Genomic DNA, 27,509 nt, shown 5'->3' with positions numbered 1-27,509 from the left:
CCTGGCGAACCAGGGTATGCCACCTTCTCGACACCCCCTGGTAGGGAGTCTGACGGCTAGGGAGTAATCCACCAACCCTGCGGTGCTGGATTACAGGCCACGTAGATAGCCACCACTGCCCGGCACACGTGCTTGTGGTAACATCACTGCAACGTTGTTGTTGTGTTGACGCGGGGTGCCCGTGGAGGCCGCGTGTGTGTGCGTGTGGACGCCATGTGCCGGTGTTGCTTCGGCTCCGTGCCAGGGTCACGCTGGCGGAGCAGGGGGTGCGAGGCAGGAGGCCCCGCGCCCTCTCCTGTCCGCCGCGGGGTCCGGGAGCGGCGCGGCACTTGGGGGCGAAGCGAGGACAGAGCGGGAGGCGCCGTAAGGCGACAGGATGAGTCTGCAGAATAGGGAGCGATACATTATGATGGTGCCAAGTAGGTGGTGTCATGCCCAACTAAGGTTAACCTGGTCGTGTGCATGGCCATATAAGGCATTATGGAACAGGAATCGACATAGATGACGAATTCGATCCCACGCTTATATCCCATGGCTCTAAATGCATGACCTCGTGCTGTCACTCACACGCCATGCTATAACCCATTCTGTCACTGACACTCCGTGCTGTCACTCACACGCCGTGCTGTAACCAATTCTGTCACTCACACTCCGTGCTGTCACTCACACCCCGTGCTGTCACTCACACCCCGTGCTGTCACTCACATGCCGTGCTGTCACTCACACCCCGTGCTGTCACTCACACTCCGTGCTGTCACTCACGCCGTGCTGTCACTCACACCCCGTGCTGTCACTCACACCCCGTGCTGTCACTCACACGCCGTGCTGTCACTCACACCCCGTGCTGTCACTCATACGCCGTGCTGTCACTCACACCCCGTGCTGTCACTCACACTCCGTGCTGTCACTCACACCCCGTGCTGTCACTCACACCCCGTGCTGTCACTCACACGCCGTGCTGTCACTCACACCCCGTGCTGTCACTCACACGCCGTGCTGTCACTCACACCCCGTGCTGTTACTCACACCCCGTGCTGTCACTCACACTCCGTGCTGTCACTCACACCCCGGGCTGTCACTGACACGCGTGCTGTCACTCACACCCCGTGCTGTTACTCACACACTCCATGCTGTAACACACACCCCATACTGAGTGGGTACTGTTGTAACCTGCAATGTGGTGAGTGGGTGAGTGAGTGTGTTGTTGTGACTTACAGTGTGGTGAGTGGGTGAGTGGGTGAGTCAATGTGTTGTTGTGACTTGCAGTGTGGTGAGTGGGTGAGTGAGTGTGTTGTTGCGATCTGCAGTGTGGTGAGTGGGTATTGTTGTGCCCTGCAGTGGTGGATAAACACAGTATACACTGTAAAAAATGTGACCCATTGTTACTTAAAAAAATTATGGCAACAAAGTGACACGTAATATAATTGAATAGATTTTAAGCACTACAACTTTGAATAAAAAGTATTGAATAAATTAACTAAAAAATAATAATTAAAAATAAGTACATGGTAATAAAAGCAACAGTTAAAATGTGTTGGATTTAGTAATAGGATGCCAAATGATGAGTTATATAGCCTAAAAAAATTGTGTAAATCCAAATAGATTTTACAAGGAAAAGTGATTTATATTTACTAAATATCTGAGCAATGATAATTTAGATTTACTAAATATCTGGTGGAATCTGATTAATATGTATTAATGATCTGGGTGAAATTGATTTACATTTACTAATTGTCTGGGTGAAATTGATCTAAGCTTACTAAATATCTGGATCAAAATGATTTGGATTTACTAAATAAAATACTTATATTGAATGTCTGTTGCCATAACTTTTCTATTTTTAATCCACCCAATATCATGCCTTCGTGGTGCCACAATTCACTTACGTTAAGTCAACCGATCACCATGAAAAAGATAAGAACCATGAAAAGGAACAGCAGGTTAACATTTATTGGTGCAATTTTGTCTCAACATGTTTATCCGACATATTACAAGTACAAAACAAAGACAGAAATCATGTATGTGTACAATAGGGATACAATACTGGAAGTATTTATAATTTGTGGGCATTACAGGCACAGATTCCTTTTTTGGATGTGATTCAAGGTTTAGTCTTGTTAGCGCATTTAAATTACGACAATGTTTTTTTAAAATCTGTAAAAATACTTTGATATTATTTATTTTTTATATGCGCAAATTGAAATCCTAAGGGCCAATATGTTTTTCAAACAGCTAAAAGAGATTCAAACATTACGTGAATTTACTTGCATTGCCTGTACTTATACTAGTAGCCATAATCCACAATCCGGGTGGACCTATTTTTTTTAACATGCACAATTACAAGCATGGCTTCCTAACAAGTAAACTAGCACAGCCTACAGATGTTCTATGCATCTTACATCTTCGAACAAACACTTGCAATGGCCTAGGTCAGCGTCACATCAGAAGAAAGCACAATGGTAGAACACCCATGAAACATTAAACAAAAATAAAGATAGCTTTCAATAACAAATCAGTGCATTCTCTGATAGCCTATCAGATGTATAGGCATATAACACAGAACTTTGACAACCAACAATGAGTGGCAACAACCGTATTAGAGCCCAATTTTCATGGGCATTTCCACCTATAGTTCTGCGATGAATGTAGTTTTGAGGGACTGCTTGAGGGTTGTTGGCTTTGTCCGAGCCCTTATATGGGAAACGTGATTAACTCGTTAAGCTCAGTCAAACTGAAGTACTTCTTCTTGGTAAAAATCTGAAAACACAATGTTAGTTCCCTTGGGACTATGCCTTCCAAAAGGTCATGTAGTACATCTGGTGGGTACCCAGACTCAAAATGAAAGTGTTTTAATTTATCAGTCAATGGACACGACCGCTTTACGCCAAAGCAATGAGTAACATTTGGATTTTCTCTCACAGTTTGCACATGCAAACTATGTTCCTTCTTTGTCCGAGGTGGAAACACTCCGGTCCGCACTTAGTGTGTCTGGTACTCTGAAGAATGTCCAAGACAAAATCTACAGATGTACGGCCCCGTGAAACTTTCAACTAGTCCACTGATAGAATGTGCACCGAGATTGTCAGCTACAACACAATGTACTGTCCCTTTAATGTTTTTTCCAACACTGGAAATGAAAATCCCTTCCTGTTCTAGAATGACAAGATCCTTCAAGAGTGGTTCCAAAACTGCTCTGTATTCAAACTGTTTGACATCAACAGCTTTGCAAAGTAAAGCTAGGTGTATTGACGTTAATGCAGATTGCAACTTTGGAACATTTGCCAAAACCCAATAAACAGCTGTTATTTTGTGTTTTTTTTCTCGAAGTTCCTAGTGGGTTACACACCTCAAAGTCATCAACGTAAAGGATTATAGACAGTCTTGTTTCTTCCCCAGCATAAAATACATTTTGCTTGAAGGATTTTCCATCAAAAATTGACTTAATATATCCAGTACTATTTGATTTTCTGGATCAAATTATTTCTGCAATGTCTTTATTCTTCAAGACTTCCTGCAAAGTCGGGAGAATAGGCACATATTGAAAGGTCTTGTTCTTTTCAGTATCAATAATATATTCAATGCTATCAACACACTGGAAATGCACCTTAAAATACTTTCTTCTCTTAAAAGCCGAACCAAGTGGACCACCTGCTCCAAGTGCTGTACTAATGGGATGGAAGTTGCACAACTGCTCTGACAATTCAGTTACGATGGCCTGGTCAATAATGCATTTATTCACCTTCAATGTTGAATCTAGTATGTTTCTAACAACTGCAACTGATACTGAAGATGAAATGAACTGAAGGTCTTCAACCAAGGCATCAATGCACTTCACTGAGGCATTATAGATTGTTTCTAGCTTCAGCAGAAGTAAGCCAATTCTTTGAAGAACTAAGTATGATGCACTTTCCTGATCACAATCTAAACTAGTGCCCTCACCATCACTGGCCTCTAGTAAATCAGAATGGTCAACAGTCTGATTATGGCGACTCTCATACACGTCTTTCTTAAAATCACTCAAAGAATAGGATTTGTGTCTTCTGCTTTTGTGTTTTAGAAATGTATTGTATATATTTGTCTGAAAGTTGCATCCTTCAAATACACAAAATACAGTTTCGTTGCTCTTCAGATGATTTTCAATATGCTGAAAGTAGTCATTCTCTATAGAACAACAAGCATTGCAAACTAAACACTTAAAAGCAGAGATGTTTCCTGACCGTAGACTTTCTTCATCTGAATGGTATCTGGACAAATGTGTGCGAAGGGCACTCTGTGTTTTAAATGTGCAAGGGCAACTGTCATATAGGCATGGCTGAGATTGCCCACGACCAAATGTTGCGTGTTGTAGTCTGTAATGCTTTAGTAGATTTCCCTTTGTGGCAGACAAAGACTTGCAGATCTTACACTTCCATTCCATAAGCAAAAACCTGAGGCAGAAAAAGGTCCATGTATCAGATGCAAGGCCACCAGGTCTCTAATCACATGAGGATAATAGGAGCACATTTACAAGATCATTCCTTATTATTTTTAATATTCAAATTTTCATGCTCATATTTAGCACATCAACTTCTTGTCACTCACATCATCTAGCTAGCTAGCAACTACACAACAAGCTAGCCACAACGGTGACGCTAACTGACTGGTGGCAAGCTAGCTAACGTTAGCATACTGTACGTACATCAACACCAAGATATAATATACTGGAGGTGTAACGGCAGGTACAGGACTTTTGGTTCGGTACACGCTGTGATCCGAATGAATATAGTCTAGTTTTAATCACGCACGTTACTTTTTCGTGTGCGGAACAAAAATTATAGTCTCGTGCTTTTAGTCGAATCAGACTGACTTCCAAAGGCCTAACGTTGTGCTAGTTAATTCTGATATACGTTACAGCCAGTTAAATTGGCATGCTGGTAACATGCAGTAACATAAAACAATGTTCAACTGCTACCACACCTTTGTTAAAAAATTGTTCGCTAAAATAATAAAACATGTCTTACCTTTGGGAGAACGGCGGTCACTGAAACGTGTCTGTTGAAGAAGATGGTTGACATGCACGTGGCGCGAAAAAATGCGTCGAGTTTGGGCGGGAGTGTAACGTTATTAAATTCAAAAACCTCCCGGTTAGTAAAATTAATCAATTTTTGGCATTTTTGACTTTCCTGATAAAATACAATTAAATTCTACTCAGTTATTGATGGCTGATTTAATTTGAACAAAACTGAGTAAAATACAATTAATAACTAATAGAAAGGTGTTGAATTCAGCTCAATGTGATTCTAAACTACACATAGTCATTATTTTTATGTATAGGCTACTCCTATATATTTACTAAACATTAATTAACCCCAGTCTCGGTTTTTACAGTGTAGTGGATGAGACGAAACAGTCAGTTGTCTGGAAGACCGAGTCCTCGACACGGGTAGAGCAATCGATGAGTGAAGTTCACGGTAAGAGTAACGATGTTAGTAGCGATAGACGAGTTGTAAGAAGGTGACTGACCGCTGCTGAGCGAGTGACTGGATTGAATGAGTGAGTACTGGATCATCAATCAATGATGATTTAACGTGAGACATGCATACACCAGACGGGCACGCGCAGCAGGTGTGTGCGGATAAAGATCGGCTCCAAGGTCATGAATCACATATGGATTACTGTGCTCAACCTTTTCTTTCTCTCTCCCTCTCAGTTGTCGATAAATCGAGTACCACGTTCTGGCCAATCAACAGTGGTTGTCGGTGGGAACAACTTACCCACGACAGACGCGTCTCGCTTAACGAATGTCGTTCTTTCTACGAGAATTCGCTATTTCGAGCAATTTGAATTCAGACCCATTTGTTCGCAAAACGAGCAAAATGTTCGCTTATCCAGCGGTGATTTATTGATAAATACGCGTCCCGTGGTGGCAGTGGTGCATGGTGGCCCACAACTGTTTGCTTGCTGTGCTGCGTCCATATGCTAAAAGAATGCCCGAAGATGGAAACGACCGGGAAAAAGTAAAGCTGTGAAATTCAAAACCACGTGGTGCAAGACCGTGAAGGACGGCTGGTAGCAGTGATCAGCCTCTCTTGGCGCGAGGCTCAACATTTTGCCAAGGACAGAAAAAAGTGGAGGAAACTCCCCCGCGTGTTTCGTGGTGTAGGCGAGGGGGGCTCGTGGTGACACTGTAATGGGTTGGGTGACAGGAGGTGAGTAATGGTGTAATGGTTATCACACGACGCTACGAACTCGGCGACCCGAGTTCGATTCTCGAGGTCGATTCATCCAGGACGTGATGCGGTGTGTAAACATCCCCACTAGGGAGACAAAGGCGGCCGGGCGTTGTGCTGGCCACCCACCCCTCGTGTGCCATACCGGCCTTCATAAGTACTAGCGAACAGTACTTGCACCAACAGCCTGTTAAGGCTACACGGGGGATCCTTCACTGTGGTTTTTCATGTGTGGTAAGTGTTACATTTAAAGTTTTATTACGTTATTTTAATATTCTAATTTGTATTTCTAAAAAAAAGTTGCTCAAGAGTGCAACATTTTGGGGGCTGAAACTTGACTCAGAGTTTAACATGGGATTGAGTCAATGGGAAACGATTATCGCTTAACGAGTTTTCGCTTACACCGAGCCGTTTTGGCGGAAACGACACGCGCCTGTAATAGGCACGCGGCGGTACCACAGCGATACCAATGCTGCTTATAGCCGGCCCACTTCTTCTTGTTGCGGGTCGCTACTGGCCGCTTCACGTCGTCTGCCTCTGGGCCCCGTGCTAAGCGGCAGCACACGTGTGCGCACTGCGTGTCTCGTGACCTCCTGCCAGCGGCCGTTTTAATTTCACGTGGCCTTAAATTGCACATAGCTTGGCACAAACGCCGTGGCGACGTCACTGCTACTTAGTTGTTGTTGAAGTTATTGAGTTTGGGTGCCGTCGGGACTTGAAATGTTTCGTGGCTGGCCGTTGCAGTTATGCGCACATCTCTGTAACTGCCATTGCAGGTGTGCTGGGGGAGAGGCTGGGGAGGAGTCGGCGGGAGATGCCCTTCCACGCACGCGCGCCGTGAATGTTGATGAGCGCCTCTCCTCTGCGTGCCGCCGCTGCCACCGCGCGCAGTTTACTTATGCATCCGGGCCACAGGAAATGCCATCGCATTCTTCACATTCTTTACATTTCCATAAATTATTCTGTTCTCAAACCATTCACTCAATATTGCTATGTGCGCACGTTAAGAACAATTATTGTAGATCGCGTGCTACCACTGCATGTTACATTTAATTGTGTTGTGGAAAATAAATGCAAACATGCTGCAAGCACATCTCAGAATTGTGCGAAACGTCGCCTTGTGAAACACTCAGAAGCACGATTCCACAAAGTGTCCGACATGAGAGAGACCTCGCCACCCTGGCAGCAATTCTGTCCGGGAAAGGCCCTTCGGAAACATCCGCGGCATTGCGATGCCACAGCCAAGGGCGATTTACTCAGAGCGGGCAAGGTGCACGGGGTAAACCCGGGGCCTCACTGAACCCGACAAGTGTATCAGTTTTCTTAGCAAAGCCTCCGTAGTTTCCACGAAGACAAAAAGTATCCGGGTCGCGGATTGTCACGTTTTATTCCACTGTGTTGTTTTTATGCTTTTATTTGAGTTCAACATGAGCCCGGTACGAAGCACAAACCGTAACACAGAAACTCTGCGGACAAAAAAATCCCGAACTCAGTGCTCTTGGGTTTAGGGGGAGGGGGGCATTTCTTAGGGCTCAAATGACACTACAGTGCTTTTTATACAACACAACTAAAGGAGAACGCACCACTCACACCATTGAGAATCGCAAGTTTCTTTTTTTTAAGGCCACGATACAAATAAAGATCCGGTCGTTTGGGGAGAAGCAGCTGCACAACGTTTCAGCTCAATATGCATTTTTTTTTATTCTAACCGATGATTTGCTGAAAAGCTTAGCCTAAATTAATTTGACAAATTAAGGTGAGTGGGGGAAACCAAAACCACTTAAGTCACAAAACCAAAAAATGCCGCCGATGATGACGACGACGACCGCCGCCCCATTCCGTGTCAAAAGCGAGGAGCCCGCGTGGTAGGACGAAGACCCCTGGGGACAGTGGCTCCCCGGGGCTGGGGCTCCCCCGGGGTTCGGGGTCCCTCCGTGCTCGGCGTGCAGCGGGAGGGTAGCTGCTGCTACTGCTCTTGGCGGGGAGGAGAGAGGCGGGTGGGGGGAGGGGTCCACACACACAAGGGGAGAGGCGGCTTCTGCTGTGTGTGCCCGCGGGTTACCCATGACACGAGGCGCAGCTGGCACGAGGTGCCCGCCGCCCGTGAGGAGTCATCCATCTCCCCCCAACTGGTGCCGAGACCAGGCGCCAGAGCCAACCCCTGGCGCAGGTGGGATAACACCCCAACACCCCTCCCCCAGGGGCCCCAGGTAAATACAACACGCAGCTCGTCCAGGGTGGCTGCGTCTCGTTGCGCTTTACTACGATGCTCCAACGTTTTTTTCTGTACGCTGTCTGACGGACACGTGATGTGTGTTCGTCCGCTTCCATTGTCAAGCGTCGCTACCTCTGTTCGGCAGCTCATGGTAATCACCTTGATCGTTTCGTGCACGAGATTTGGACCTCGCGGCTTTCGCAGGCAGCGGTCCATCAGCCTGGAACTCACTGCCACTGCGCGATGCTTGAGACTCTTCACAGACATTTAACCAGTTGAGTAGACAATGCAAGACAGAACTGTGTGATAGAGCTTACGATGTGTGAACGATGGTCGAGACTAATGATGGAGGGGCAGCCCAAGTAGGAGATATCCACTGAAAGAGGATGACCACTGAGCCCGAGATGAAGCCCATGAGGTCGGCCCATTATGCAGGAATTGGTCAGTCGAATGTTGCGCGGCTGGCTACGTATGGTGCAAAAGAAGTTCAACAAAGCACAGTACATGTGTAGTGTAGCACAAGTCGGAGACGAGGTAGTTGCAGGAGGCACCTTCATTATTAACACTCTTTAGGTTCAACAGGTTCGCCTCGTTCCTTCTCGATGTAGGACAGCTCCAGCCAAGACACAACCCTAACCGTGTTACACTGACGGCATCGACCAATATAGGCAACAACTATCTGGCCACACAATTATCGAGTGAAGGCGGCAGCAACGTAGGCAGCGAAGACGACAGACGAAACGAGTCCACTCCCACAACCGGCAGCCAGGAACTCTTGCTCTCTGTTGTTTTTATCTTACTCAGCGCGGCCTGACTCCGCCCTGGCCGTGCCTCGCTTCTCGAACCCACTAGCGGGTTCCAGGGGCTTCCCGATGAGGTCTTCTGTGGCCCTTGCCCCAGTTCCTCCGCCCTGCCGGCACTCCCATGTATATGCTCAATGGCGTGTGCGCTAACTATCCATCGCAGTTTCCGCTGCTGGACAGCAGTCGACGCTATGCCACTACACATGTGTAATAAAGTATTTCCACGACAGAGCTTGTTGAGTGCTTCTTTATTCACAACGGTACAGCACAGCTTCACTTGCCCTCCCGATGGTTCCACTCTCCCAACCTGTGGATGAGGCGCCTTTCTCTCCACGTTCCCGCGAGGCTCAGTCCACTCTCCGGCCTCGCCGCTGGCTGACGGCGTGTTGGAAGTGGAGGCGAGCTTCGAGGGAAGATCCGCCACGTGGCCTGTGGCGAGGAGGAGAAGGCAGCGCGTCCGGAACCCAGGCTTCCACACTGACCCCGAACCTTCCCCCCGCTCTCCCTTATATTCCCCTCGGTGGAGCTAAGCCCCGCCTCTAGCCACACTCCCTCAGGGAACCTTCTCGAGGGATCCCGAACGCCTCACCGGCCCGATCATATCCCCCCTCTCGGATTGGATCCCGATGACATCATCGTGCCCATACTCGTTACCCCCTGGTATCCCCTGGATGGCACTCCCTCATTACACATGCATAAGAGGTAGTGATGACTTGGGGAAGTCTTCACCCAGCAGGGGCAAAAATCCTGGCGGCTGCTGATACCAAGTGGGTACAGACTACCTGTGCGGAGGCTCATCTGAACCGAGGCTAATGAACAGTCACCACTGGTGGCTATCCTAAAGAGAGTTTGGCTGCTGCCAGTGGCTCTCCAAAAAACAACACCAACGTTTGAACTGAGGAGGCAGATGTTGTGACCCACATCCATTCGATGTTGTGTCTGTTTGCAGACAGCAGTGCACACCATCAGAGCTGCACACGAAACCGCTCTACTTATTGTTGCACAACGCGGAGGAGGGGAAACAACTGCGGCAAGAGAAGCAGCACGGGGGATGGGGGTTCTTTTGGGTGGCATACCGAGAGAACAAGTTGGCGCACTGCCAGCGAGCAAGAGAGAGCAGTATGTTCGCGTGAAAAGGGAAGCTCTGGGTAACCGTGCCCACATACACCGCTTCTGGATTCTGAACTGTGCGGGGCTCCGGAGGATGCTCTGAGACGCACGAGTCTAAAACTATAAACTTTCATTTATTTTACCAGATTAAGGCCCAACTGAATTTATGTAGCTCTTTTTCAGAAGCGACCTGGCTATCACAAATGGTAGCTCAACGAACTGGCTTATCACGTCGACATTTATAACGGGCAAATACTCTAAACGCACGTTGTTTCTAAATGTGGGAGGGGAAAAAAACGGAGAACCCAGAGTAAAATCCACGCGACCACACGGAGGGAGAGAGATGCAAACGTCAAATATATAGCAGGCGTCAGGTTCGGGATCGAACCCACGACCTCCTGTATACCAGGCGAGGTAGTTAATATCCTCTCGTCACCACGGCATCCCAGGCGAGTTACTGGTTGACCGCTGGGAGCGCAAGGGCAGCTTGAGCCAAGTGACAATCCCATGAGAATGATTGTTTATACAACCGTTACAGATGTAGAGGAGTAGAGGAGAGTGGTGGCGTCGTGTGCGCTGTCCGGTGCGGTGACATCACGGGACGTGGGGTCGCGCGCGCTGGGCAGTGCACGTGACGTCACCCCTCCTAGGGTATTTAAGGGAGACCCCGTGACGTAAGCGGGGTCACTGGAGGAACGGGGATAGTAGAAGGGGTAAAGAGGGAACTAGGGGTAGTGATATGTGTTAATAAACCCTGGCGGAAGCCCCTAACTCACCTCCGTCTCCGAGTACCTCCGTCTACAACCACAACAACTACTCAACACATTTCTCAATCCGCTTGTCCTGGCGAGAGTCGCGGCGGCAGCATGTTTAGTAGGGCGCTCCAGATCTCCCTTTCCCTGGCGACAGACTCCAGCACTACTACACTAAATACATTGCTATACACTACACTGTACACTACTATACACAGACTCTAGCTCTTCCTGGGGAATTTCCAGGCGTTCCCAGGCCAGCCGAACGACAGCGTGTCCTGGGTCGGCCCCGGGGTCTTCGCCCGGTTTATAAATTTAAATTATTATCACCTCCATGCCGCAATGTCAAGCAGACCGCCTGGGAAACAAAAACACGTGGGCTTACCATCTGATTGCGTGAACACGCATAACTCGACATATACACAACGTAATAAACACCAGCTCGCGATGATGGAGCGTTGCACACCGTGGCTTGGAATGTGTCCTCGTGTGCACTTCTGTCCACCGGCTGTGGTTTGGCTTTATGAGGGGGGATTCATGGGAGTCGCCATATTCTTTAAGCTAAACAGAAAATACACGGAGGGAAACGTTGGCAGAAAAAAATGACGTCGTCTAAAAGCATTTTACATTTTTAACAAGCACATTTGCACGTTTGTAGAAGGCACTTTTAATCTTGATTTGAAGCTTTCGTGACTGTAGAAATCCATACTCTTTGGTTCTTTTGGTAAAGTCACGTAGATAGAAAATTAATAGATCAGCAGTTCTCCTGATGTGTTCGTCTCACCTGATGACGGTTGCTTGTGTTGCGATCGAAACGTCGTGAATTATAAATTTTCTATCTACGTGACTTTACCGAAAGAACAAAATAGTAAGGCACTTTTATTTTGCTCTCTTTTTTGTGAAGTTTACAGACAACGCTAAAACTGCTACTGTATAAACATAAGGTTAATGCCTCTGTCTGTGACACCATTCTATCCAAACACAGACTCTGTGATTTGACATGAATAGGCTGAGCTGCATCTAAAACCCCACGTCTACCCACCTGGCAATTTGGAATCCTGCATCGATTGACTGCCGTAATCATGTGGTCACGTGGCCAGACTCAAGATGCAATTTAACGGCTGCTGCCAAGGGGAACGCCCGCGGAGAACAAGCGGCGCATTTACCAGCGAACTCAGAGTCCGTCGCTTTCATTTAGGCTGGCCACCACATTAAACCCAAATCAACTGGGATCTAATGAATCGCCAAATGCACGGGAACTTCCATGCACAGTGGTTCAGGCCTAGTGAGCCTGCACCGGATTACATCTGAGTCAAGGATGAACTGACTACGGTTATTCCGCACCTTCGCGTATTAACATCAGGTATGAAATACAAAGGTGGCATCTCTTGTTTCCGTGATGTGTTTCCACCAACTCGTAGTGTGCGTTGTCCCAACCGCTTCAGATCTGAGGTGGTGCAGCATTCCAAACCGTTATCAAAGAGGCCATCAGGATGGGACTGTGTATCTCTGCCACGTCACTGTCGCTTTGCCCTAAACTTGCAGAGAACACCCTCCACTGGAGCAAGCATCCATCTGAAAAAGTGGAGCCAAATTAGAGCTAGCGTTTGAAATACGTAGTGTTACCTATCGGAACACTAAGTATTTACCTATCAGAACGCCACGTCTTTACCTATTAGAGCGTTAGGTTTTTACCTGTCGGAACAGTAAATGGTTCCCTATCGAAATGCCAAGTGATTACCCAGCGGAACATCAAGTGTTTACCCACTGCAACGCCAAATCCACGCAGTGCTTGGTGTTCTCTGTTGATTGTGGGTGTCGCCTGGAGGGTCCGGAAGTTTGCGGTATCGCCGCAAACCCAGGAAAATCCCAAACCTCATGCACCTGCCCCACACGCAAAAATACGGCTTTCTACAAAGACACCCCGTATAGCCTGAACAGACTTTTGGGGCAAGTGCTGTTAGCGTATAGCAACGGTGCTGGCCACCTACCCCCTCGCGTGCCGGCTTTCTACACGCACGCACACACGCACACCCACCCATCACGCGCTAGCGCTGCGGATTGTGCCCACAGCTGAGGCTGTAGAAGAAGCAAGGTCAGCGGAGACGACTCACACTCGGACTGTAGGGCAACCCCACCCCTCCCCGCATTTACTCACACGCGGTATGCCCATGGCCGAACAGGGGATCGGTGGTGGCGAGCGGTGAGCGGGAGGAGCAGGAGATGGGCCGGATTTCCCCCAGTAGCTGCCGCGACTGTGAGGCAGAGCACTTCACCCCGAGCACTTTACTTCACGGAAGGGTAACTCGGCTTCTATAAATTAGAGTATTTGTCTGCTATACATTTCCACGTGATAAGCACCTTCGTTTGGGCTATCATTTATGGCCAGGTCGCTTCTGATAAAGAGCTGTATAGCTCAGTGGGCCTTACCTGGTAAAATAATACAAAAAGTGTAAATAGTTTTAGTTTAGGGTATAGAGAAGCCCCGAGAATAACTTCCCATGTGCTGGAGCCGATTGTCCCACTCATGGGCCGCACCCCATGAGTGTAAAACATCACACAAAATCATCATCATCAGCGTGATTGTGGAGAGTACAATAAATAAATAAGCAAGGAGGCAACATGCCTTCTACCTGTAATGACAGTAGAACCTACATGCGGGGTGTGTGGACTAGTGGCCACGGGAGGTAATGACAGGGGAGTCAGCCTACAGTACGAATGCACTAGTGGCCATGGGAGGTAATGACCGGGGTATCAGTTGTGAGTGCGAAGGGACTGGTGGCTAAGGGAATTATTGAGAAGGGAGCGTGGTCAGGTGACAGAAGAGGACGGTAGAGTCTGCTGGTGGAGTGAGTGTCCAGAGTCAGCGAGAAAGTTCGGGAAGGAGGGTGTGGCCTCGGTTGGTATGTAAGGGAGATGCGAGGGAGACTCGGGACTGTTGCAGTGGGGTCGCCGCCTGATGTCAAAGTGCCATCTGAAGAGAAATGTGTAAAGTCGTCATTACATACCCATACCGGTGCCTCCACATGAAACACAATATTTTTATTTAAAGAATTTGAAAGTATTGTTGAGACTTCTAACAACACATCATTTTAGCAGCATTGATTCATAAACCAAACTCTGGAATGACTTTGATGTTCAGCGACCCATCAGTAGTCAAACTTCACTTGAACCAATGCTGGTGAACTGCCAGATGTTTATAGGCAAGGATCGTCTCTGTTAGACCATGGGTCCCAGTTGGATGCAAGACTATATGACACAACACAAAATAATTACTAGCGTTTTTGCGTAGAATATAATGACGAAACGAGCAAACAACGCCTCATGTCTGTTGGATTATTGTGTTCGAGGAATCTCGAGGCTGCATTGGCAGGACTCGAGGTCATGTGGCACACCCAAGGAAAGAAAGAGGTGCCAGCGCCGTGCATCCCTGCAGGCTCCTGGAGCGAGCCCCGGGGGATGGTGGCACTCATCATCTGCAGATGGAGCGAGCCGGCAGCTATCGCATGTGTAATGGGCTCGATTTAGGCGCACACACAACTTCTTAGGAGGCAAGACTTTATTAAACACAACGGCAAACACTTAACATAGGGTGGTGACCACCGACCTATCCTCGCTAACACACACCATCACTCGCTAACTCTGGCTCTCTGATACTGCTGACGTGGCCAAGCCAGGAGGGCTACTGGATGGCCACGCTGACTTGAGGCTTGACTCTTCTTCACAAGGCGTGTTCATGAGGCATCTTCATCCCGGACACGAGCAGCCTCGAACCCGGTGCAGAGGCTGCTTATATGCGTGTCCGGGCCACACCCCAGCCACGCCCACCTTCGATAACTCTTGAGAAGGCTCCTCTTCTGTCCACGTGGCCCCCAAGGTGCCCCCGGGGCCCCCGGTTCCCACCTTGATCCGATCGCATGTCCAGCCGGGTTCACTCAGAGTGCCACAGCCTCACACAACCCCTGCGGCCCTGACGCATGGCCTCCAGATTCCCCGAACCGGCCGTGACGTCATTCCACATCCAGACGTAATGACGTCATGTGTGTGTGTGTGGACCCGCGTGGTAGTGACGCTACAAGTCAATACACATGGATCAACACAGCACCATGCATACACGCGGCACCGTGGATACACGCTGCACCATGGACACACACTGCACTGTGGATACACGTCGTCGTGCATACACACAGCACCATAGATACACACGGCGCCGTGAATACACACAGCACAATGAATACACACGGCACCGTGCATACACACTGCACCGTGGATACACGCGGCACTATGGATACACACGGCGCCGTGGATATACACTGCACCATGGATACATACGGCGCCGTGGATAGACACAACACACGCGTGTTGATATCGTTGTCGATGACCAAATTCTTGTCGTAACTGTGGGAGCCGCCATCCACCCCACCGCCCTCCATGGGCAGGTGGGGCGCGCAACGTTTGCCCCCTACACTCCCTCCTCCACTGCGTCGATCGGCCCCCGCCGGGCTCCCGCCGACTGGGTGATCAGCCCCCCCCCGTACTGGCGCTCTGTCTGAGGGACATGGCTGCAGCGCTGGCTCACCGCCGCATGGGGTTACTCCACACACGCCCACGTACACCACCACTAATACGAAGGCGGCTGCGTGAATATGCACGCGCGCCTCCGGGTGGTTAAACCCTAATCCGCTTGCACACAAAGGCTAACGCTAAAGGGCTGCGTGAATTTGCGCGCCAGCGGGTAGTTATTCGCTAACCCGCACCCACCCTAATACCTGCGCGGCACGGCTGCACGAACGCACGTGCGCCTCACACACACACTAAAATTACCAACACTAGACCGACGCTGCAGCCCTGCGCTCGCTCTCCAGCACACACCGTCACTCACCCTAATGCAGCAAACTCTTCTCAGCACGCGTGCACACGCTGCAGCTCGACGCTCACTCTGTCGCGCACACCGTCTCACACAAATCGCAGACACGACACCGATGTTCTACCCACACACACAGAAATCACACTGCACCGATACTCTGTACTAAAGTTTATTAACGGCGCAAATACTCACTACCTGGGAGGAATATTTCGCGAGAAGAGCTTAGCCTAACTCTGCCTACGAACTCAGTCACTCAAACGTCCTACCACGTACCTCGAAGCTGTACTCATGGCGTCGCACGGACGCTGTGAGAGTCGTAGGGAAAAGGACGAGAGAAAAATGTACCTATCACTGCCTCATAGCAGCACTTTCTGGCATCACACGGATGCTGCGAGCGGCTTGAGGAGGCAGGACGGCAGGGAGTGGGTCTTGACGGCCCGGAGGTTGAAGACAAGAGAACCAACATTGTCCTGGGCCACTATTTTTATTCCTCAAACTTCAAAGGCCCAGGCTGACATCGCACCGCGCAGCCAATTGTGCGCTTACCTGCGCCATTGTGCTTTTTCTCTCCTCTACCATGGCCTAATCCCCTCTCTTCAAAAACCCAGGGTGGCATTGTTCCGTGCAGCCAATCGTGCACTTACCTGTGGTTACTGACCCCCTGTTACCGCGTCCTTCCTCTGATCCGCGGCAGCGGTCGCCGGTCACCCATTGTCCCTCGTTGCCCATTGTCTGGAAGGGTGCTTGTGCTTTTCTTGCTTAATATTCCACCCTCCGTTCTTCTATGAATGTTGTGAGTAACTCATTGTGGTTGGCCCAGTGAACCTTTTCTTTCTGCGCCCATACAATTTTAAACCAATTTTAGCCTCTCCCAATGTCGTGAATGACTCACTGGGGCTGGCCCAGTGAACCTTCTTGCGCCGATGCAATTTTAAGCCAATTTCGGGGCACCGCAATGTAACCTGTCTTAAATTTCGATTTAAAGCTTTCGTGACTGCAGGGATTCATCTAACCTGTCTTGCGAGGGTCAGCCAATCTCCTGGCACCGGGAAACTGTGGGACTTTCCCCCTAGGGGCCCTTTGGATTAAAACCCGATGTGCCAGGCAATCTCCTGCCAGGACACTATGCGGGTGAAAGTGCTGCGTGTGTGCGTGTGCTCAGGGTGGGGGGTAGTGGACAATCGCGGCGCTTGGGGAGTTGCTCCACGGTCATGGCACCACATAGCCCCCTGAGGTGCCCGTCCCCGTCCCAGGCTGACTGAAGCACCTCACCTGGGCCGCTCCAACCAGGTAGCGCCGCGGAGTCCATGGGACTCGCCCGGCCCTTGTTGCCAGTTTCGTGGGTGGTGGCTCCGTTTTCCGAGGCTCCTGTGGCGGTCTCCGTCTCCACTCCAGAGGCTCCTCCTGCCCTCCGGCATCAGCTGGCTTGGAAACAAACTCAGAGGCAGAGGGGTTTAGGGACCGCCGCGCCCGTCGCCTCCTGGCCGGGCCGGGGTGCAATGGGAGCGTGGGCCCAGTGGGGCCCATGTATGGCGCGAAGCCATCGGGTATGGGGCATGAGGGGTGTGGGGATTCCGGGGTTTCGGAGCACCTGAGGGGTGGGTGCCTCCCCCGCCGGGGCCGCCCTTCATGGTTTTCATCGGCAGACATTGACCACCATCTCTCGGCCCCTCTCCCCGCCCTGGATCAGTACCGTCCAAGGGGAGATCTGCCACACTACGGTCCAGGGTCCGAGCCAGTAGGTGGTCAGCTTCCCCACCTGTCCGGCCCCTATGCACGGGGTATGCAGCTATACCTTAGAGCTCGCCGAGTAGAAGGGGGGCTCCACATGGGGGCGGGCGCCCTGCTCTTGCAGCTGATGTGCGGCCTCCCCCTGTTAGTAGGCCCGGCCACGGGCCCCTCGCAGGGTCCCCATCAGGTGCTCCATGGGCTGGCTCCCTTCCTCCGGCTGAGGTGAGGGAACGCCGAATAACAGATCTGCCGGTAGGCGAGACTCCCGACCCAACATCATTAGGAAGGGGTTCTGCCCAGTGGAGGTGTGCACCGTGGTGGTGTAGGCGAACAGAGCGTAGGGGAGGTGTTCATCTCAATCGTGCTGATTGGCGGCCGCCATACGCTTGAGCTTCCCCACTAAGGTCTGGTTCATGCGCTCCACCATACCATTTGCCTGTGGGTGGTATGCCGTGGTTTGGTCCTTCTGGATTCCGAACTCCCGGTCAGTAATGACTCGTTCGGGGATCCCATGTTTAAGCACGTACCAAGGCGGCCACGTCTTGCATCAGTTTGGGCCAGAGATACTGGTGACGCAGGGTCTCCCGAGTGCGCCATTCCCCATCATGGCCCCCGAGCAGGTGGTCGGGCACCAGTTGTAGCAGCTGGGGCGACACCTGGGTGGGAACACAGATGCACCCCGGCTGCTCGGCTTCAGTTAGTTCCCACACAACCCCATTCTTTACACACAACCGGGCGTACAAAGCACTCCAGGGTCCCTGTACGGCAACCATCTCCTCCCGCAGGGCCGCCTCCACCGCCACCAGATCCGGGTCCCGATGCTCGGCCTGTCACAACTGTTCGTTGTCCAGGCCAGGGAATACACAGTCGACGTCCTCTTGGATCCGATTGGGCAGGGCAGCGCGTCTTGTCGGGGCCCTGGCTCCTTCCGCAGGGACCTCTGTGGCACACACGACACTCTCTCTCAATGGAGAGGGGTTAGTCTCAGGGTGTTCCAGGGGGGCAGTTGCCTGTCGGCAGCATTCCCCCCTGAAGCACGGGCAGGCCTCCTCCGCCCGCCTCTCAGCGCACACTGTTTGTTGCCTCGACAATGCGTCCGCGTTTGCATGCGTTCGTCCAGCCCTGTACTCGATTTGCAGGTTATATTCCTGCAGCTGCGTCAGCCCCTGCAGTTCCTTGAATGTGAGGAGGAACTGTAGAGCATAATGGTCAGTGCGCACCCGACATTTCCTGCCATACAGATACGGCCTTACAGTTCCTGACGGGTCACGCAATAATTCAGTTCGGCCCCGCTCAGGGTTCGGCTGGCGTATGCGATGACCCGCTCCATCCCATCCTGCACCTGTGACAACACAGCACCCAGTATACTGCTGCAGGCGTCGGTGTCCAAAATAAAATCTGTGGAAAAGTCAGGGAAAGCCAGGGTGGGGGTATGGGTGAGGTGGTCCTTGATTGTGGTGAAGGCCGTCTGGCAGGCCTCCGTCCAATGGGAGGGCTTCTTAGGGGAAGTGAGTTGGGTGAGGGGGCACGTAATCTTGCTGAACATATTCACAAATCGACGATAATAGGTGGCTAGCATCATAAATGACCTGATCTCCGTCAGGTTCCTCGGCTGTGGCCATTCCACTATGGCGCGTACTTTTCCGGGTCGGTGCGCACCCCTTCCTCGCTGACGCGGTGTCCAAGGTGTCCAACCTCACGCTGCACAAAATGACACTTACGCAGCTTTCAGTTTGAGATGGGCTGCTCGCAGTCATTGGAACACCTCCCGTAACCTGGACCAGTGCTCAGACAGGGACCTACTGAACACTATCACATCATTCAGGTAAATTAGGCACTGTTCCCATTGCAAGCCCGCATCACCAACTCCATCAACCGCTGGAATGTCGCAGGTGCATTAGTGAGTCCGAACGGAAGCACTCGAAACTCGAACAGTCCCATTGGGGTGGTAAATGCGGTTTTTGTCCGAACTTCCTCCGCCATCTCCACCTGCCAGTACCCGGACGCTAGATCGAGGGTGGAAAAATATTGCGCCCCCACGAGGCTGTCAAAGGTGTCATCGATGCGGGGGATGGGGTAGGCGTCACCGAGAGTAACCACGTTCAGTTTTCCATAATCGACACAAAACCGGGTCGACCCATCATTTTTCGTCACAAATACAACTGGGGCAGACCAGGGGCTCGCTGAGGGCTAGATTATGTTATTACGTAGCATATCCGCGTCCGCCTCTTTAATCTGGGCCCGTTCGGGTGCTCCCACTCGGTATGTGGGGAGTTTAATGGGTCGGGCTGCACCTGTGTCAATTTGGTGCTTAACGAGGTCTGTCTGGCCTACATCTGAATCGTGCTCGCTAAACACGTCGGCGTACTCCCGCAGTAACCCTCACAGCTGATCGGCCTCCACCTTGGTTAGATCTACACCTGTAGCGCGTCAAGCAGGGGTATGCCCAATGGCCCTGGGGGTCGGGTTGACCTGCCACGCCAGGTCCTGGTTGTCCTCTGGGTGGCAGGGGTCCTCAGCCCAGAGGGCGAACACTGAGCTGATAGAGTGGCGCGCGTGCAGCGGATACACTGTGGCTACCGTGGTGCGTCATCGCAGCATTGCTGGGGTACTGTGGGGGTTAAAAACTCGCAGAAATAGCCGGCCCCCATCCGCATTTACCAACGTGGCCAACCCTACAACCCTGTACCGTGCCGCCAACTCCAGGTGAGGAATCAACATTACCTCACTCGATGGTCGGTGACAGGGGTCGGTGGGGGGGGTGTTGCTAAAGCCAACAACATCTCCGTGAGAAGGCCGACAGTGATGGCCGATGCCAGGATAGCAGCCACGGGCTCGAAGGGGGGGGAAACCCAGCTCCTATCCCAAGAACAGTATCCGCTGACCACTGCCCTCCACGGTGGCGCATCGCTGGTAGGGCTGCACGTTTAGCCCCAACTTTTTTAGGAGGTCGGTGCCTGAAATACACTCGTAGCATAACACGCTCGACGCATACAACTCCTGGGTACACATCTGGTGCCCGAGGCGGACCTCAAGGGTGACCCTCCCCAGCAGTCCCATGCCAGCTCCACTTGCCGTGTGCAGTGCGCGATCCGGGGCCTGAAGGCGGCCCACGTCAACCCCGACCACGCTGCAGTGTGTTGCGCTCATGAGTGAGGCTAACGCCCCCATGTCCAGCAGATTCCGGATACGCCGCCCGACAGCGACATGGCCTCCGTTATACCTGCCACTAGCTCCCGCAGCCAGTCGCCTGCTGTCGCCGCGTTCTTGGCCGTTGCTGTTGGCATATGCGTGGGGGTCACGAACTCATCATTATCATTACAGTTTATTTGTGTTGGGACCACGTCGATTGCACCCCTCGGTAGTCCCCTCTTTAGGGATGCCTTGGTGTCTAACCCGGGCGCTTGTCTAGCACAGGCGATCTGGGGACAGTCTCTCATGAGATGCCCCCATTGGTTGCATATGTAGCATGCCCGGGGAAGGGTGGTGGCTCCATAGGAGGCCCCTTGCTCACTCCCGCTTCCCCTCCCAGTGAGCATTTGTTTGAGCTCTGCCTCTAATTGAGACACCCGCCTGGTTACCCCCCCTCCCTTGGGCTGGATTGTCTCCACTATAGACTGCAGCTTGTTCATTATTTTTATATTTTGGTTCACCTCCCCGTGTACTTGGGTCACCTCCCCGCGTACTTGGGTCACCTCCTCACGTGCTTGGGTCACCTGCTCGGTTACGTGGGTCACCCAGCCTGCTATATCTCTTATGCCGGTCTGTAACCCTGCCACCCATCCTGGGGCTGTATCACTGGGTCCACGAGGCTCCCTCGTCCCCCCCTTCACCGTCCTGGCAAGCTCCTCGTCCTCCTCTTCCTCCTCTGGAAGGAGGCTTGCGATGGTGTGCTCCCGTCCCAGCCCTCGGAACTGTGCGCGCTCATGAGCAAATCTCTCGCACACGCGCACGCGTGCTTGACAAGGGTATTAAGTGTGGGATACGGGCAGTTTGCATCTGGCTGCCACCACGCCGTGCGTATCAGATACTGCTGCACTTTCTCAGCGGCGAAGTCGTCAATGATCTCGGCAGCATACCCCGAGCGTGCACTCTGCATTAGCGAGTGCACGTCCTCAGCGTAGCCGTGGAGGTCCTCGCCAGGCTGGCGGCGGCTCGCATTTAATGCTGCCTTTGCCTCCTCCCGGTCACACGCGCCGAAGCATTGGCCGAGGCGGTGCATTAACTCTCCCAAATACACTTGCATAATTGTGGGTAGCGCTTCTACAAAGTTGGCTGCCCGCCCATCCAAATTAATATTTAGCTGTTGCAGCGCTTGTGCATCCGTCCAGCTATTAATATATTTTGCATATGTGAGGTTCCGGGCAAACGATTTCCATGACGGTATCCCTTACACGGTGAACACATACCTTTCTTTCGCTTGGGGTGGGACGCCTCTCTCCCTTGGAAGTGTAGGGAGTCGTACCACCTCTGACACCAATATGTGGGAGCCGACGTCCGCCCCACCGCTCTCGCCGGGCAGGTGGGGCGCAACGTTTGCCCCCTCCACTCCCTCCTCCACCGCGTCGATCGGCCCCCGCCGCTGGCGCTCTCTCTGAGGAACAGGGCTGCAGCGCTGGCTCACCGCCGCACAGGGTTACTCCGCCTGCGCCTCCGGGTGGTTAAACCCTAAACTGCTTGCACACAAAGCCTAACGCTAAAGGGCTGCGCGAATTTGCGTACCAGCGGGTGGTTATTCACTACCCCGCACCCGCCCTAATACTCGCGCGGCATGGCTGTGTAATAACCCTTCAGGAGACGGCTTCGGAATCGGTCCTTTTTATTTTCACTTCACGATACACCTTGCTCACTCACACTCCGTTGCTGGCAGACAACGGAGAGAGGACAGACCACCCACTAAGTCCCCGCCGCGCACGTGGCAACCCCCGGCCCCGTCCGCGCGTGACCCTGCTCTCCTCCTGCTCCAGTCTGCTCCCGATCGTTCTCCTCCCCTCGCTCTTAACACCTTCGTCACGTGGTTCCCCCAGCCAATCATCCATGGACAGCTCCGACCATTCTCGATGGTTCCCTGTCAATCCCGGGACCACGCCCCTCATCCGGCTCCCCATTAGCTGGGACCCCGAATGGCTAAGCCCATCCCCCTGATGGCCTGTCATGATGACGCATGGACCATGGTCCCTATCTCAACCCTTATTGGCTACAAGCAGGACCGGCAAGCCAATCCCCACGTGAACCCTCTGTGGCTGTTATTACATCACCCCCCCCCCGGTGAAAAAAATTTAGCCGTCTCGGCTGGAAAAGGGGTGAAGAACCAATTTCGCAAAATCTTATTAGGGCACCAAGGTGCATTTAACAATTTGAGGGTGAACCAGCGTTTCCACACCTAACAACATTCAACAGTCACCCATAATAATAAAAAAAATCACAACATACATTAGGGCGCCCCTGCAGCGCGGTAACGACAGGGAATTAGCAAAACGATCAGACGTTAACGAAACGGAAGAGATCTCGACCGCGTACGCGACGCGGGACCCTCTCCGCTCCCAGCGCAAGGTCGCTTTGCCTCCGGATGGACAGGAGGTGGCAGGCTCAAAGAAGAAGTTGGTTGTTGGTGCTCGGTCGCGTCCAGGGCGGGCCCCGTTGGAGGGGGGGCAGCGGGGGCTTCCTCAGCCCTCAGAACCTGTTCATCTGCAGGAGGCACAACACAATCCCCCCTGGGATCAACGGGCGTATCACGCGGCGTAGTCGGCCCAGCAGAACCCGGCAGGTCAGCTATTGGGGATGAAGGACCGACGCGTGCATCAACATAGGGTTTAAGTCGCGAGGAATGAACGTACCACCGACGTTTGCCGTATTGAACACGGATACTTTGCGAGTTCCGAATATCTACGAGCGTCACAGGCCCCCGCCATGGCCTGTGCAGTTTAGGGGACGTGCCCGCCGGTACTTGGGGGCAGTGGAGCCACGCCAGGTCTCCCACCGACCAAGGCATGCGAGTGTGCGATCGACACGCGTACCGTTCGTTCCTTGCCTGAGCACGGCCCGTCGCACACCGGGCGGCCTCTCGCGCCGCCGTTACTCGTTCAAGCGAGTCACGCACGTGGTCAGGCAGGGAGCGGGACGGTTGTTTAGCCGGCGTACCCAGTTGCACATCGATGGGTGGAACATTTTCACGGCCATACATAAAAAAAAACGGTGAGTATCCCGTGGACGTGTGCGGAACCATGCGGTATGCCGCCAAGACGCCTGGTATGTGCAAGTCCCAATCGGCTTGCTTTTCACTGACCGTGTGACAAAGCATAGCGGAAAGGGTACGGTTGAATCGTTCCACCATACCATCTGTTTGTGGATGGTATGGAGAAGTGCGAACTTTCTTTGTTCCCAGCGCGTCACAAACTTCCCTAAGCAATTTAGAGGAGAAATTCCGGCCTTGATCTGTGAGCAGCCTTTCAGGTGCCCCCTTGTCCATGACATACCCGTTCAAGAAAGCGTCGGTGATGGACGCCGCCGTTTGGTCGGGCAGAGGCCAGGCCATCGGCCATCGAGAAAAATATTCCACCCCGACCAGAAGGTACTTATTGCCCCTAGCCGACGGGGGAAACGGCCCCAGAATGTCGAGAGCCACTAATTCGTTAATACGGGACACTTCAATGGAACGCAACGGTGGTACATAGTGGTTCCGAGGCGGTTTCCTTTTCGCACAGTCATGGCACGAGCGGACAAAATCATCGATGTCCGCCGTCATACCGGCCCAGAAAAAATCCTTTTGCATCGCGGCCACAGTCTTTTGGACACCGAGGTGCATCAATTTGTCAGCGTGCAGAGCACGGAGCAGGTCGTAGCGAAGCGAAGTAGGCACCACCAAGCGTGGTCGGTCAGACACCCCGTCGGTGCACATTAGCAATCCCGACTTACCCCGAAACATCTGCCACTTCCAGCCTCCCAATCGCGATTTCTGTTTCCCAACCAATTTACGTAGTGGAGACAGCGAGGCGTCGGCCTCCTGCTCGCGCAACCAGACCGCGTGCGGCAACCGTAAGGTGTCATCGGTGTCCACCGACACCTGCTGGTCCTTCTCTTTCGCTTTCGCCCCTGCGTCGTCCTCATTCGCTATCGCCCCCATAACCGGACAGGGCGACGTGGGCGGTACGGCGCAGCGGTGCGTGCCCGTCAGGCAAGTGCAAGGAGGAGCGGGCGGCAGCCTTGAGAGCGCATCAGCATTCGCATGACGGGCTCCCTTTCGGTACGTTATATCGAAGGAGAATTCCTGTAACGATTCCAACCACCGGGCCAATTGGCCTGACGGCTGATCTAATTTGAGGGAATATTGCAAAGCCGCATGATCAGTGCGGACTAAGAATTTCCGTCCATACAGGTACGGTCGGTACAATCGAACAAAATGAACAATTGCCAAAAGTTCCCGCCTTGTCATGCAATATCGCGTTTCCGCAGGGGACAGAACCATGCTGCCATACGCCACCACCCTCTCAACCCCGTCTTTGCGCTGCGACAAAACGGCCCCTATGCCGATATCACTAGCATCCGTATCAAGGATGAACGGCTGTGAAAAATCAGGGTAATCTAACGTAGGTGCCGTGGCGAGGTGTTTCCGAAGTGCCTTAAAGGAATTTTCTTCCTCCGCCCCCCATTTAAACCTTTGATTTTTGCCAGTCAGAACGTGTAATGGTTTTGCCAACGTCGCAAAGTTCTTAACGAAGCGGCGATAATAGGAAGCGAATCCAATAAACCGCCGAACATCACCCACTGAAGTGGGTGTGGGCCACTCACGTACACACTTCGTTTTCAGAGGGTCAGTAGATACACCGTCCGAGCTGACAATATGACCCAGGTAACGGACGGAGTGTTGCAAGAGGTGGCACTTCCTCGGTTTAAACTTAAGGTCAGCCGCACGCATTCTTTGAAAAACTGTCTCAAGTCTTTGGAGATGTTCCTCGAACGTGCGGCTAAAGACAATTATATCGTCCAGATATATGAGGCACGTTTCCCACTGCAGTCCCGCCAACACCAGTTCCATTAGCCGCTGAAACGTGGCCGGGGCCGCGTTCAGGCCCATCGGCAGCCGATTAAATTCAAAGAGGCCTTGCGGTGTGCGGAATGCCGTTTTGGGTTTTGACTCGTCGAGGGGAAGCTGCCAAAAGCCCGAGGACAGGTCAAGGGTGGAAAAGAATTTAGCACCCGATAACGCATCCAATGAGTCATCCATCCTCGGTAAGGGGTATGCGTCCGCCACCGAGATTTTATTCAACCGGCGGAAATCAACGCAAAACCTCGTACTACCATCTTTCTTCTTAACCAAGACGACGGGCGCGCCCCAAGGGCTATTGGATGGCGAGATAATATCCGCCGCCAGTAATTCATCTACCGCCCCACGCACATGTTCCCTTTCCGCGGGGCTCATGCGGTGAGGGTGCATACAGACAGGTGGCGATGCACCGGTTTCAATATGGTGCGACAAAAGCGATGTGCGTCCGAGGTCCAAATCATTCCTGCTGAACACATCAGCGTACTGCAGCAACAGCGAACGCAAGGCGTTCCTCTGTTCATTAGACAAGGACGAATTCTCTCCGCATAAATCCGCGATCCAGCGTTCTTGTGAACGATCATGCGAAGATCCATGAGCAGGCATCCGCACGCGCGGCGGTTTCTCACAAGAGGCGAAATCGGTAGTGGCGTGAGCCAGCACCGATCCCTCCGGAACAACAACGCGATCAGGTCCCCCATTCAAGACTTGCATGAAAGGTGCCTGACCCGGGCGCACAATCGTTTGTGCCGCCGCCTAAGAAAAAGATTTCGATACGGAATTCGATGGGGATAACAGCACGCCTTTCGCACCCCTTCCCATTTGAAGCGGTTTTCGGTAACGTAGCGGAATGAGCATTTGCACTCCCGATGGAACTTCCACGGTAGCCGCAACTACAGCAGTAACTGCGTTACCTGTAGGCGCCTTGGCCAGCAGGGAAGGCAGGAACGCCATCCTACGACCCCCCGGCATTTCCAAACAGTCCTGGTCGACCCGTATTCGCAACGGCATCCGGCGCAGGAAATCCGTCCCCAACAAACATGGAACAGCTAGCGAGCGAGAAATCAATACAGGTCCTGCGGCGGTGATATTTCCAATAGCTATGCTCACATCCACCTGTCCGCAGATACCCATACTCCCACCATTGGCGGCAACACACGCATCATTAACCTTGCGTATTCTCGACGCAGGAATGGACAACAAATGGAAAATCACATCCGAAATGATGGTAGCCGACGCGCCAGTGTCCACCAAGATACGGACGTCAACGCCGTCGATGGTACCACGTACCGTCGACGAGCCCGACGCCGCAGCCACAATCCTGCGAGCCAATTTCTTCCACTGTGTCGCAGAGCGTGTCAATGGAGCAGAAGTAAAATTGGCTCTAGGAGTGTACGAATGAGTGCAAGTGGATGAATGATGTGACACGACCTGCCGGGTGTCCGTATTGTGCCGACTCGCCCGAGGTTGTTGCAGCTCCGCGGCAGGTAGAGGAGATGGAGGTCCCCTTGGCAGAGGAGGCGATAGCAGAGGTCGGCAGCGGCAATCACGGGCGAAGTGGCCCCGTCTACCACACTTGAAACACGCGGCCGACGTCGGCCGGCGGTCGGACGACCCGGCCCTCGCACGCGGTCGGCCCGTGTAGTCGCCCCGCTGGTCGCGCAGCCGGCGGCCTGGAATCCTACGCGGAACAGCCGCTGCCAACATGTCGTCGTCGCCCGAGTCGTCGGAGCAGTGGACCACCAGTCGCGGAGACCACCCCAGCGGCGGCCCGTCGATCT

The 27,509-nt window shown here is 52.3% G+C and overlaps 1 protein-coding gene across 2 annotated transcripts in view; it reads left to right on the top strand.

Moving 5' to 3' along the window:
• Nucleotides 1-8,245: 8,245 nt before the first annotated feature.
• Nucleotides 8,246-27,509, top strand: part of LOC144724911 (uncharacterized) — a 70,679-nt gene continuing 51,415 nt past the window's right edge. For both annotated transcript variants that reach the window (XR_013586588.1, XR_013586587.1), the window contains exon 1: nt 8,246-8,419. The gene's annotated coding sequence lies outside the window, so the exon portion shown is untranslated. The remainder of the gene's footprint in view (nt 8,420-27,509) is intronic.

Source organism: Lampetra planeri, chromosome 22, assembly GCF_965212315.1.
Source record: "Lampetra planeri chromosome 22, kcLamPlan1.2.h2, whole genome shotgun sequence".
NCBI classification, from domain to species: domain Eukaryota; kingdom Metazoa; phylum Chordata; class Hyperoartia; order Petromyzontiformes; family Petromyzontidae; genus Lampetra; species Lampetra planeri.
Note: the sequence above shows the minus strand (reverse complement) of the source record. Positions and strands in the feature narration are given on the sequence as shown.